Below are 13,044 nucleotides of genomic sequence, written 5' to 3'. Positions count from 1 at the left end.
TATACAGATTCCCTAATAGGCGGGATTGTTGCTCCCCTATCAGATGGCCCAGTCTACTTTGACTGTTACCCCAATTTCTCTGTGTATACCTTTGACGAAACCATAGATCAGATCTTACAACTCCAGATCCAAACCACTGGTTTCGACATGAAGAAAAAGAGAAATAATATTGCCATCCAGACCAAAGGCTGTTTCCGACACACCAATACCCTTTGGCCAGCCATCCGCCATACACCCAGCAGAGATTCAAAGTCAAGCATAGTTGTCCTTACAGATGCCAGAAACCAGAAGATTGAGCATCAGACTATTTGTTGGGAGGACTTGACATTTCCAGAACACTGGGTTATTAATAATCCTAAGCCTCTCATTCCAAAAAATATTACCTCCGCTGATATCACAGAAAATCCATCTTCTGCAGTTATTTCATTTCCCAGAAGATCTACCATTGACTGGAGAAGTATAGAGTTAGCCTGTAAACAATCCAAGTATTACAGAGATCCTTCTACTGTAGATACAGCTTGTTCTACTTCATCTTCTTGTAGACATAATTCTTTGTATGAATTAGCCCAGCTTGTAAATTACTGTTCTTTAGAAGTCAAATGTCCAGATTGTCAAGAACATGTAAATCTGCTTACCCTGGTAGAATCTGAAATCCATACAAACCATAATCCCAGAACTGGTACAGCTCCTCCAACTACATCTGTCAATTCATGCCCAAATCCCAAATGCTCAGACATCCCTTTCCCACATGAACCAGATGCTGATCATGTGCTCATGATGCATGAAATTGTTACCATAGAAGGAGAAGATCCAAGGATGACAGAAATGATGTGTTCAATGAGACCAGCCAAGCCCAGATATGGTTTGGGATACCTTGAGCAGGCACATGGCCTGATTCCAGATTGCAGATTTCGCCCTGTTCCTTCTGACTGCAAAAAGCCTGCAGTAATGGAAATCCATAAATTCTTCTCTCTTATGGATGGATGCTTGAAATCCGAGATTAGTGCCCAATGGATGAAAGCCATGTTAAATTGGGATCTGTACACTAATCCTCAAGCAGATGAATTTGACCAGAATTATACACCCATAGAGAAGAAACAGTTTGCTGAAGATTGGAAGCATTATATGGAGATGAATAACACTTGGATATCTTTCTATTCATGGAAAGAAAAAATTGCTCCCCTGAATGTCTTCACTAGTTCAACCAGCACTTCAGCAAGCAAGCATGCTTGGACTGCACTAGATGGATCCAAAGTTGAAACCCCTACGACCTTTCCTCCTTACAAAGGAATTGTCATAGGAGAAAATCAAAATGCAGCCAAAGCTATCCCTTTGGTCCAGAAAGATGACAATGCTTTAGGCATTGATGGTTGGATACAGAAAGCTAGTGAACAACTGAACTGGACAAATACTGCAGTAAAAGGCTTAGAAATGAATGTGGCTAAATCAGTAGAAGTCAAGGAACAAATTGATACTGTCCAAGTATCACTTAATGATGTAAATAGATGTTTGAACAATGTACAGTTTGAATCCAGTATGATTCGTTCTTATGCAAGAGATTCTTTGAATAAAATAGAAGGAGTCGAAGAAAAGTTAGTTGATCACTTAGATACAACTAAACAAATTCTAACTGGTTTAACAGACAAAATGGAAAAGATAAGTCTGTCTAAAATTGAGAAACCAGTTCCAAACTCCTTTCTTGTAAAAAGAAGCATAAGAATTCAAGATCCAGTGAAATCTGTAGATAAATTTCCAGCATTATTTCCTAAAGAGGTAGCCACATCTTCAGAATCTGAGGCTACAAATAAAATCACCATTGCATCCTTATTTAAGGATGAAGAGTCAGATAAAGGGAGAGAACAACAAAGGCAAGATACACAGATCTTTCCCATATATGAACCTCTTGAGCATAGGTTCACCAAATATCCTGCACCTGACATAGAAGGAAAAGGAAAGCTTCCTGAAGCACACACCTTTTTCCCTGATTCCCACAGAGAATGGAATATAGATAACATGAGTGTTGGCTAAGTTCGGAAAATGATTGATATCATGTATACAGAATACAAACTCATGTGTCTTAGAGGAAAATCTGAAATTGATGCTTGCAGGACAATTATTCAGTGTTTTACAGGAACACTCCTCAGGTGGTGGGAAACGGAATCCTCTCCGAAGCTCATAGAAACAATGGAAGCAAAAGTACTTAAAGATGAGAAAGGAGATGTGATCCACAATCCCGATGGCACAGTTATCATCAACATGATAGGAGCACTTACATCAATGGTATTGGAGCATTGGTGTGGAAGTGAAACATAAATTTCTGATAAAAATGAAGTAATTTGGATGAATTTAAAGTGCCATAAAATGTCCCAGTATGATGACTTCCACAGAGATTGGATGCAGAGGATATATGAAGTCAAGGACTCAAAGAACCTGTTATGGAAACATGTATATCTTGCAGCTCTGCCATCTAAATTTGTTGATTATATAAGAATGCAGGAAGTCTTTCAATTACCTTTTGAGTCATACACATGGGGAGAGATTTATGCTCTCATTACAAAGACACTGGTCAGTCTTTGTACTAGCTCAAAGGTAAATAAGTCTCTGGAAAAAATTTCCAAACTGCCTGACAGAAAATCCATATGCAGCAAGTATGGATTAACATTGGATGATCCTTTGGTAAAGAGAAGGAAGGCTAAGAAAAGAGCCAGAAGAGAGTTTAAAGAAACTTTCTACAAAAATCGAAGAAATTATCCAAAGACCAAAAAAAGATATTCAAAGCCGAGGCAAGGCAAAGCCTCCAGATAGAAGAGAGGGTATTATAAATATATCCCCATAACACATTATTATAATCCCTCAGATATTCACCTGCATACCAGTAAGCAGGAAAAATGGAGTAAAGTTACTTGTTGGCTATGTGGCAAAAAATGGACACGCCTCCTCTAGATGCCCAGAGGGTGAAGAGTCAAAGTTAAATAAGGGGAAGAAATCCCAAGCTTTTGCCCAGAGAAATAAACAAGTAAAGCAAGAAGGAAGAAGACCAATAGTGTGCATGAAATGTGGTTCTCATACCCACAACACAGAACGTTGTCTGAATGTCACCATCAGAGATATAGCTCAGCAGCATCAAATAGAAGAGTCTTCTTATGATTCTTTCAGTTCTTCTTCTACAGAAGAACTTCATGCTTATATGGAAAAATATTCAGATTCTGGTTCTTCAGATTGTTTATGTTCTGACTCTGAAGAATGTGCTTGTCAAGTTCAATATAATTCTGATTCTGAATATTTCAGTGAATCAAGTGCAGAAGAAGGGGAAAAACCTAAGCCCCAGAAAGAAAAAGTCCTTATGGCTGCAACAGAAGAAGAAGAATTGAAGATTCTGTCCCAAATCCGTGCCATGGAGGATGGAGAGATGAAAAACCGCCTGACTGAAGCTTTTATGGATCAGCTAAAAGCAAAAGCTTCGAACAACTCAGGTAAGAAACCTCTATTTGTTGATGCATCATATGAAAGAAATACAAAATCATTCCAGAGGCATCAACAAAAGCCTGATAGAGTAAGATCACTTACTCTAGGAGAAGTCAATCGAGAGATTCATAATCTCAAGATAGAAATTTCTGCAATGAAAGCTCAAATTGCAGAAATACAGAAAGGAAAACAGATGGCAAAAGACAATGATGATCAACCATGGAATACTACTTCATATATCAGTAATCAAGAAGTTCAAATTACTGAAGGTATGAAGGATCCAAATTTTGGGTTCAGGGATATGAGGTTATTAATTGTCTCATACCAACAGCATCATGTTTTGGTAAATATCTGCATAAAAGGGAAAATATTTGAAATGGTTGCTCTTATTGACTCAGGAGCAGATATTAACATCGTGAATATAAAAAATATTCCAGCAAAATATTGGGTAGCTGCAGAAAGAGAAGTGGTTGGCCTGGGTAACAAAAAGCTCAAATATGAAGTGCCCAAAGCATCTATTTGTTTTGATAGCCACTGTATTTATTTAAAATTTGCAGTAGCTGACATACCAGTAGATTGCATACTTGGTAATGTTTTTCTTGCAGTAGTAGAACCTCATGGGTCACTTAGACTCAAAGGAGGCTAAGCTGGATATTTTATTTCTGTCCCCACTTCAAAAGGGACAAGAAAGAAAATTGAACTTCCATACATCTCCAATCCTAGAATTTCTACAATGGTACACACTATACAAGATCTGGATAAAGCCGAAGCCAGATTGTCAGATCTAAAAGATCTGAAATCTACTTTGAGAATCGAAGAACAACTCAAATTACCCCAGATCAAAACCAGAATTGGAGAACTAAAGAAGCAAATAGAAGACGAATGCTGCTCAGAGGAACCTAATGCATAATGGCATAGAAAGCAACACATAGTCAAGCTACCTTACAAGGAAGGATATACTGGTAAGCCTTGTAAAAGCAGAACTATTCCAATGAGCAAAGAATATAGGGATCTTTGCCAAGAAGAAATTCAGCAGCTCCTCCGTAGAAGATTGATCAGAGACTCTGACAGTCCTTGGAACCGTTATGGGTTCTATGTAAACAAACGAGCTGAATAAATCAGAGGCATTCCGCGATTAGTCATCAATTATAAGCCTCTAATTTCCGTCCTAGCCGATGACACCTATCTAATCCCACATAAAGGAGATTTAATCAGAAGGATCGTAGGTGCCAAGATCTTTTCCAAGTTTGACCTGAAGGCAGGATTCTGGCAAGTGGCTATTAATGAAGAAGATAAATTCAAAACTGCTTTCAGCGTTCCAGCAAGACATTATGAATGGAACGTCATGCCTTTTGGACTCAAGAATGCTCCATCAAAATTTCAAAAGGTAATGGATGGTATTTTTAAGCCATACTTTGATTGGCTGATTGTATATATTGATGATGTATTAATATTTTCCAAGAACATCCAGGAACATTTTAAACATGTAAATATTTTTAAGAATTTGGTTAAGCACAATGGTTTGGTGCTTAGCAAAAAGAAGATAGAGGTATTTCAAACCACTATCAAATTTTTGGGTCATACGATCTGCAATGGGCAGATTTCTCTGCAAAAACATGCTTTAGAGTTTGCAGATAAGTTTCCAGATGTCATCACAGACAAGAACCAACTACAGAGGTTCTTAGGTTGCCTAAACTATGTCAGCAATTTTTATCAAGACTGCGCCAGTGACAGAAGGATATTGAACAGAAGACTAAAGACAAATCCTCCAGAATGGACAGAGGTCCATACAAGAGCAGTCCAGAACATAAAGGCTAAGGTAAAATCTTTGCCCATTTTGTATGTTGCTGATGAACTTGCATATAAAATTGTTGAATCTGATGCAAGTAATATTGGATGGGGTGGAGTCTTAAAACAAAAAGTTGGAAAACAAGAGCAAGTTGTACAATTTGCATCAGGAGTATGGAATCCAGCTGAGTTAAACTACTCCACAATAGAGAAAGAGGTCAAGGCAGCATGGAATTGCATCAGTAAGTTCGAAGTATATCTTATCAATAAACCTTTTCTTTTGAGAACTGATGCATCTGCTCTGCAAAAGGTGATAACGAAGGACATAAAAAAGGCTGGAGAAGCTAAGTTTGCCAGATGGCAAGCTCTTTTCGCAAACTTTGATTTTCAGGTAGAACATATCAAAGGCAAGGACAATAATCTTCCCGATTTTTTAAGCAGAGAATACATTAAACCAAAAGATCATGTCATGATGATCATCACTGAGTGGGACCAACACCAGAAACAAGAAGTCTTGAGGACTATCCCAGATGACCAAGACTGGGAGACCTATAAAAGGAACTGGAAACCCACATGGCAGCTCCGAAATACAAAGGTGTTAGGTGCCAACTTGCAGCCACATACAGACCTCCAACATTTTGTTCCAGAAAGAAAAGTATACCCTAAAGGAGGAAAGTGGATTCATGATATGATATATGATAAAGAAAAACGAGATGCTGATCTCGCAAGACTGGCCTTGGAGCAGAATTTCCACGACATTGCCACTATTTGGTACCATGGAGGGAGAAGCACAGGAATGTACGAAAGATATGTCTGCATCTATAGAACAAGAGATCTCTGGAATGAACCTGGACATGTTAGAACTCAACCCACAACCAGATGGCCTAGGAATGATCCCAAGATCATATTTCCAGACACAGTGTACAATTTCGCAGACTACAAGCAGCTCTGGTGGGAATTTCTCAACATTGACGACAAGGTCGAAACTCACTACACCAGACTCAAATTCAGTGTCATCGGTCATTATCAAGGATATCAGCAATGTAAGTGGTTCAGAGACTGGTGGACTGACTACGGAATAAACAGAACAACAATGGATCCTGTGGAGCATGAGAAGTATTGCAAAAATCTTTGCAAACCATGTATTGAACAATGTGCTACGGACTGTAATCACCCTGTATATAGCACTATTAAACAAATGGCTGGAGGTGAATGGTCAACATACAAGTCATCTCCCTATAATAATTCCCTTGAAGAATATATGAGAGAGCACATGGAATGACTTGTATTAACCAAAGTCCAGTACCAAATTGTATTGGGGAAGCCGATGATTGTCCGCAGGATCTACACAAAAGCTTGGGACATAATGCAGTACAAAAGAGACAGATTCCCCAGACTCACAATCTTTTGACATGGATTTTCAAATCCATCATGTAACCAAAAGTACCAGTCACAAGGGCTTAATTGTGACCAGATTTCTCGTGAGCTTTGTTGTACCAAAAGCATTCACGGTGTAAATTAAATATATATATTTTTCTGGTGGGCTTTTACGTAAAGCATCCACTTTGTTTTATCTACTCTACTTTCTCGCGGGCTTTTACGTAAAGCATCCACTTTGTTTTGTCTGCTCTACTTTTTCGGACAAGAATCAATGATAAAGATTTTGCTTTGGCGTTACCCGAAAGCAACTATTCCATCCTCCGGATTGGAATCTTTGTGCGAACATCACCCTGGCACTATCTAGACATAATGATTCCATCCACTTTTAGGACAGATCACGGGTGTCCTACAGTGTTGGTTGTTCACCCTCACTTCCTATAAAAAGTGGGTAAGGCTCATTACCAAGGCATTCGCATTTGGAGTGAATCCGAGTCTTTGTGTGTTTAGCGCCTTTTCGCTGTTTAAAATAAAGTAGTAATAACGTTTTCCCAAAAATTAACCCGTCAAAAAAACGTTTTGTACATTTCAAAACCCATAAAAAAAAAACGTTCATTTAAAAATCTGAAACGGAAAATACATTCAAAATGACCTCTGACGGAAAAATGCCCGTCAAATTCCAACCCTGAATTGGCATAGATAGTTTGACAACCATCTCAGTTTTCCGGCAATTGTATAGTCCTCGCTGATTTCTGACTTATACATTGAATGCTTCGCCAACTTATTTTTGTAGCCAACATTAATACAAGATGCTACTCCCAATCACATTTGAATTTAACGAAGTTGCCTCCCGCATCAATTTGAATTCAAATTTTACTACATCTCGGTGCAGTTGAATTGTGTTGTGAATGTCTCGGCCAAAGCGAGTGGAGCTATCATGGAAGTTTGTTAGGGTCTTTTTTTCTAGACGTCAGACCGATCACAACAAGAGGCAAATGGGCATCTACACGCTCTTGCGCTAGTGTCATTATTGACTACTCGGTTTTTGGGTACTAAGAGTTACAAGAGCTGCAAACTATGGAAAATTTGGTATTTTTGGAGGGAGTCGTCTGTGGAGTTGGAGGAATTGTTTGTACCGTCAAAAGAGACCAGAATCTGGTTAATTTTTTTTTTTTTTTCAGAAAATATTGTAGAGGCAGTGTTTGAATCATGTTTTTGATGGTGGAAATAGATTCAACACCATCAAAAATGTCTAGGACACCTAAAATTTTAAAGTTTAACAATTATATCTTGGATTTACAAAAATCAATTTACAAAAATCCTTACCGAATTTTCTCAAAATATGGCCGAAATTTCCATAACTTTCAGGGAAAAAAACAATGTTATTAGTTTACAACTTTTTGGAGAGGTTGTGGGCATTCAGTTAGTGAAGATGAAGAATATACGGGCGTTGGCAATTGTTTGTAGGTGCCTTGAGTTAGAAGAGTTGGTGAGTATGAAAACATTGGTATCTTTGGAGGAGTTGCGACGGATGTGTGAAGCTGAAGAACATAGGAGGGTTGGCGCAGGGGACAAATCTTAGGACGCTGAATCCTCGTTCTTGATTTATGTTAAAAAATGTGGAAGGCGTTGAACATTGTAAGCAGTTGGAGATGCTTAATACCTTTGGTTGTTGTAACTTACAATATCCGAGTGTTCGGTGCGATATGAGTAAACCTGTAAGCTGAGGATGGGGCAAGAATCTTACACGTCGAACAACCTTCATTAAACTTTTGAAATGTTCAGAATTATTATTTAAAATAAATTATATTACCGTGCTCATGACTCTGGTTCAAAGACATCACTAATATTTTAAAATTTTAGCCCTATTTATGTCTCTCAAAGTTCCTATTTCATAAGTGCTCATGGCTCTTGTACAATGTCATCTTTAATATTTTAAAGTCCTCTCTGCGCCTCTTTTAATTAGATCGAATAATATCCATCGCTGAAATTAGAGACTAATTGTTCCTTTTACAGTACAAAACAGAACAATCTTATAGGAAATTATTCCTATAACCAATATGCATTGAAGTTTTTGTTTTTGTTTTTGATTTTTTTGTTTTTTTGTAAATTTAAGAGTAAATATTTTAATTTTAAAATAAGCTATAAATAAATAAATTGTTTTTATTAATAAAAATGTTTTAATATAAAATAAACATTTATCCCACTTTTAAATAATAATATTTTTTAATTAAATTTGTAAACAAAAAAAATATAAAAATAAATTAACTTATTTTTTATTACTAAAATATTCATAACTATTCTATTGGTAAAATCAATAAATTAAACAATAAGATAACATAACCTTATGAAGTAAGAGAACATAAGTATGAATATAGTCTTTTGCTATTAAAAAAAAATAAGAAGAAAGAAAATTATAATTTTTTCAAAGTAAATGATTAGATATAAATATATTTAAGGTTGCTTTATTATTATCACGTAAGGCATTCCCCTCTGAAAAGAACTCTCCTAGCTTCTTTCGTGTCATAATTTGTGCCATTCGATCTTTTGTTAGACGATTGGGTTATGATTTGAATTAAATGACAGTTACTACTCTTCAAAATATGAATTCACTGTGCATCCATTTAACAATTGCAAAAACGACTTGGAAGATGCATACCATGGTTTTCCTGTGTCTTGCAACACTGACCTCATTTTCAGGTCAATTGCAGATGAAGTTTTTGTTTCGTGCAAGGTCTCCTAGTGGGTCTTTTGTTAGACGATTGGGTTATGATTATTTGTTGATTTGAATTAAATGACAGTTACTGCTCTTCAAAATATGAAATTCACTGTCCATCCATTTAGCAACCGCAAAAACGACTTGGCAGATGCATACCATGGTTTGCGTGTGTCCTGCAACATTGGCCTCATTTCCAAGTCAATTGCAGAAGAAGATTTTGTTTGGCGCAATGTCTCCTAGTGGGTGAAACTTGATTTTTGTACGAGATGAAGTATTTTGTAACTTCGGTTATTTATTTCAGATATTGATGTCAATGTATGCAGACTTTTGCATGTTTTATTCACCTCGATCTACGAGGGTTTTATCTGGCTTTCTATCGTAACCCTCTTTTTTTTTTCTTGCAGGAACTACTTCTGTAAATTTCAACTGGGTGGAAACCACACCGCTGCTAGAATTTTCAAATGTTAGGTTAGGAATTTTGAATGGTTGTGGTGCTCTTTACAATGCCCATTTAGCTAATTGTAAAATTTTTACCTGGAGAACTATCTTTGGAATCGACATAAGGGTTTCCTTTTAGTTCTCTGTTAAAAATTTGCCTCTGGTATGTATTTTTTTTAATTATGTTGCCTTCACGGATATTACACTAGGGCTTATGTGGGCTTTTAAAAGTATTTTCTTTACTTCTTCTACTATTGTCTATTCGGTGGTTCGTGTTTCCTTTAGTTCTTTGATTCTTATGAAGCGACACCCAACCACAAGAGGAGTCTTGTCTTTTTTCCTTGTGAAAAAACTACTCAAGAAGGAAATTGAAGAAAACCTGAGTTCTTTAGGGGATGACATATTTTGTAACTTAGGCTATTTATTTCAGATATTGATGTTACTGTATGCAAACTTATGCATGTCTTATTCACCTCGGGCTATGAAGGTTTTTATCTGTCGTAACCCTCTTTTTTTTTCTTGCGAGCACTACTTCTGTAAATTTCAACTGGGTGGAAACCACATCGCTGCTAGAATTTTCAACTGTTAGGTTAGGAATTTTGAACTATTGTGGCGTTCTTTACAATGCCCATCAAGCTAATTGTAATTTTTTTACCCGGAGAACTATCTTTTGAATTGAAATAAGGGTTTCCTTTCAGTTCTCTGTTAGAAATTTGCATCTGGTATGTATTTTTTTTATCATTTTGCTTTCACAGATATTACAGTCGGGCTTATGTGGGCTTTAAAAAGTATTTTCTTTAATTCTTTTACTAATGTCTGTCGACTGGTTCATGTTTCCTTTGGTTCTTCGGTTCTTACGAAATGACACCCAGCCACAAGAGGAGTCTCGTCTTTTTTCCTTGGGAAATTGATGAAAACTTGAATTGGACTTTGCTGAGGAAGACTAGCAAATCTAGAAAGCACGTTAGCAGTTTACAAAAATGGATAAGTTCAAGGTGTTGGTGTTGCATTTGTCATATTCAAGGATGTTATTACCGCAAACAGGGCCCTTGAGGATATAAGAACCGAGCAAAGGAGGCCAGTTGCAATGTTTTCTCTATTATGGAGCTTAAAATTGAAAAAGGTCATTGGAAGGTTGAGATAACATCATGAGCTGCTGAAATATATTGGCACCATTTGGTTACCAGCAAATTTTCAATGAAAATGCGTCACGTGGCTACGAATTTCAGCCTTCTCATACTTCTTTTATGTTTTAGAATTTCGTAGGTTTTCTATGTTATTTGAAAAATTATGTGTCTTGTATTACACTCTAGGTACATAAGCAAGGTAGTTCTCTTGGGAGAGTTGTGGATCTTACAAAATTTGAAGGCTATACAGAGCTTATTTGTGAACTAGATTTGATGTTCAATTTTGAAGGACAATTGTAGGATGCAAACAAAGGTTGGCAGGTTGTCTACAAATATGATGAAGGAGACATGATGCTTGTAAGAGATGATCCATGGCAATAAGTATCAATGCATAGTATTATTCTCAAGCTCTTCCAGCATGTTTTTAGGTAAGTTATTCCAATTCTCTGGTGCATTTTCTGATTTATTTATTCAGTTTGTTTTGTTTGAAAGAAAAGAGTTTTGCATCATAGTGCGCAAAATTTTCATATATACACGCAAGGAAGTTGAAAAAATGATTCCCAGGGCACCCCCAAACATGAAGCTTCCAGGGCATGCTGTGTTGGAACTACTACACACCTACATGTGTTGGAACTACTACACACCTACATGCGGACTCTTAGTTAGAGCATGGGACTACATGCAAGATTCCTTCTGCATGATTTACTCCTTGATTTGCTCCTTCTTTAACTCCACAACTGGTTAGTTCTTCTGCATGATTTACTCCCTGATTTGCTCCTTCTTTCACTTTGCAACTGGCTAGTTCTCTCCGGAACTTGTTGTAGGTGTTGAGTCTTCTCATTGATCACCACTATGGTGTATTACCTTGGGATCTTCACCCAATAATGCTATATCATGAGCATTGTAACCTATTTTCTAACAAATCATTCTTTTGTTCTTTCGATTTTCTTTTAGTGTTTTTGCTCTGCAAAGCTGTGTGTTCAACCTTTACTAGCTAGATTCATCTGTGCAAGTTTTCTAACACATTTACATGCTGAAGAGGAAAAATTTGCGAGAGAAACCCCTACTCTGTAGCCAGTGCATAAAGAAATTTTGATGCCCAACACTTTAGTATTTGATTTATAAGTCTATCCTACTTAATTGTAGTCACTAGATTGTGAATTGGCACATAAAGTGCTCAGTATGCGTTGTCTATATTTTTGCTTGTTTTGGTCTAGTTTTAATTTCAACTTGAAGGTTGAAGGAATTGTTGCTCCAACAAATTTGGTTTCTATATGGACACAAACATTGAAGGTCTTTTTGTTGAGTTGATGATGAGGCTTATATGAGCTGTATTATTTTTATTGAAGAACTGGAATGAGGATGTGATCCAATCCCAATTTAAGAGGTTTTTTTTTAGTGACAGACTATCGACTAGCTACAGAGACACGATCAGGAAACAACTACATGGCCTGTGATAAATAGTTTTGATAGTTGATCTCCTTATGGAAATTAACAAAAATTTTAGTATATATATATATAGATATTTGTCTAAAGTATATTAGTTTCGATGGCACAAGCTAGATATGCATTTAAAGGCACAGATCATTAAGTTCATTTTGGCCTCAGAAATTAAAAATACTTGAATACAGCTCGGTGTTGGTCAAAGTAGTGCCATTAATTTTCTTCTAGACAACTACCAGCTTTTTTCGTTGAGAAATTTTGCCTCCAACGGCAGGTTTTGGCAAAGTAAAATTTTTCTGGAAATACTAATTGTTAATGTTGAAATGGTCTTAAAAATTAGCTTGTTATGGCCATTGTATTATTCTCTCAATATGTAAAGAAATGACACTTGAGTTTTCATATTTCGCTCTTCTGAAATGTATGATGATGCATCAACTTGGTGGAGAGAAAATGGGCCTTTTCTTGATATGCTTATTACATTTATTTTTAACATTTCTTTGTGATCCATTTACAGGTATAACTGGTTTTAAAATTGATACAAGAGGAGATGTTATTATGGTTTCAGATGGATGGAAAACATTATCCAACTCAAGTTTGGCAAGTTAAAGCTTATTTATTTTTTGCTACTAGTAGACAAAATCCAGAAGACATTGCAACATGGTATGCTTAGCGCTTGAACTGAGATCA

The sequence above is a fragment of the Pinus tabuliformis genome, chromosome 2_2, assembly GCF_031772625.1.
Source record: "Pinus tabuliformis cultivar Carrire ecotype Pingquan chromosome 2_2, CPIR1, whole genome shotgun sequence".
Taxonomy (NCBI): domain Eukaryota; kingdom Viridiplantae; phylum Streptophyta; class Pinopsida; order Pinales; family Pinaceae; genus Pinus; species Pinus tabuliformis.
Note: the sequence above shows the minus strand (reverse complement) of the source record.